The following is a 2,258-nucleotide window of genomic DNA, read 5'->3' as shown; positions in this document are numbered from 1 at the left end:
CCGATGCTTCCACAGAATGAGCCACACACATTATACTGGCTGATTGATTGGTTATGGTTTTTCTTTTTGTGGGGCCTTGCCAGTGCGTTCCACAGCCACCTCAGCCAATCGACACGTTTTACATTTCCATCTCACACACCGTGGTCGTGCATCAATTTTTGCATGGGTTTGGGTTTCAAGCTGTTGCAACTTACTTTTAGGCCTTTGCTACTTCACTACACTGACAGATAGAGGGAAAGACACTGGTTTCGCCAATCACCCACAGCTATTGCACATCACAGCAGCAAAAAGGATCGCTGTCGCGGTGTCTTACTGCGTTAGCTTCAAGCGCCACAAAATCCACAACATGCGCACGTCCGAGAAATTTCACTGCCGAGCGCAGTCTAATCGTGCGAAATGGAATTAACGTACGCGGACCCGTGCAGCCACCCTCTCTTGGGAGCGGGAGAGAGCCCATTCGCGATCGACAGTATTACGCGTGTGAGTGTGTGCGGTTCGTTCATGGATTTGCGGACCCATCAACGGCTTTGCCGACCGAACAACACAACACGGCGCGCGCGCACACAAGGAACAAATGCTTTGCTCTCGCGAATAATGCTGCTCCATTCATCTCTCCGGTGCTTCCGCGGGTGCCGTTGCCATAACTGCCACGGACAGTTTTGACACACTGCATTCTGGGAGTGTGTTGTGGATTACTCTAGCGAAGGGATCGCCAAACGCTGTTGGCAGAAGACAAATAAAAGAAGAAGAGCAAGCAGATCACACTACTACGCGTCCCATGAATAATCATGTGTGCTTGTTTGTTTTGTTTTGCATTGTCTAGACAACTAGTGTTGGCCGTTTCGGTTCGCAGAAGTAGTTCCGATTCTTTCGCACTCCGCTCCGATTCGATCATCTCCGATCAAGTTCGTTCCGATTTGAAAGGCTTCATTTTAGAGTAGGGATGGGTTATAAAAAATGATCCGTGTAAAAACCAAGAGCCGGGTACGTGCTGTCAAATGCTATTTCGATTCATATTACGATTATTGGGATAAATTTTATAGTTTAACGATAATAAAACATAAATTTGATATGGTTCCTACAAAACCTCCACAATTACATGGCCAGGTAAAATCGGAGTCAACGATTAGACGCAATAATAAAAAAGGTTGATTTGATCTTCCGATAAAATCACATCGAATGAGGCACTGCCAAGGGCTTAAAAAAATCGAATACGACCCAATGAACTCTGACCCAAAATCGTAAGAAATCGTATGAAATGTGGCGGAAAAATTTGTTGGAAAATCGTATGAACGAACTCATTTTGCGGGATTTTTTGTTGTTGCACGAGAAGCACGACGATGTTTAAGGCCCTATCACATTGGAGAATTTGGAATGGAATTGGTACGTCAAACGGCGTTGGACAGCTTTTACCTCGCCAGAAAAAAATGTATTGGTCCAGGCCAATGTAGATTCTTTCAAGAAGAAGTAAACGCGGTCCCCGAGATACACGGACCCTCTTATACGCGGATTCACAAATTCTTTGAGCAAATTGTACTGATTTGACACATCAATTGTAAAATGCCAAAAAATTTCCTTATTAATCGAATGTTAAAAACCATTTCAAAAGGTTTGAAACTGTTAAATTCAGTCAGAATTATATCAAATAATTAATTAGGTGACTAAAAACAACCTCCTACTTGCAAAATTACACGAAAATTAGTGATATTTTAGCTGGAAATCACGAGATTCGACTTACGCGGATATTCGAGATACACGGTATTTTGCTACCGTTTTCGGTCCCCATTAAGTGTCTTCGTAAAATAATTCCTTCAATAATTCCATTAAATACAGTACAACATCGATTATCGGGGCAGTTCGGGACCGGACGGTTGCCGGTTAATTGATTTTCACGGATAATTGTCCAAGAAATGTATAAAAAATATAGAATCCACTAGTTTTATACGGACGTCACACGAGGCGTAAACTAAAAAAGTTTACACGTGATTCGTATGGAAGAGCGTAAACTTCCTGTCAAAAGATTATAAGGTTGTATGGCTGAAATCCAATTTACGCCAAAGTTTACACTTCGTGTGACGTCCGTATATGATTAATTCACTTTGAAGCAATCGATTAATTGTTAGTAGAATATTATTGTATATAAAGTCTATTTACATAAGGTCTTGAAAGCCGGTATAGGCCGGCATGTCCTCGTAGGACGTTTACGCCATATAGAAGAAGAAGAATATAATTTTAATCAATAACTATAGGTTTAACAA

Source organism: Anopheles merus, chromosome 3L (genome assembly GCF_017562075.2).
Source record: "Anopheles merus strain MAF chromosome 3L, AmerM5.1, whole genome shotgun sequence".
Classification (NCBI taxonomy): domain Eukaryota; kingdom Metazoa; phylum Arthropoda; class Insecta; order Diptera; family Culicidae; genus Anopheles; species Anopheles merus.
This window is presented reverse-complemented; position numbering follows the sequence as displayed.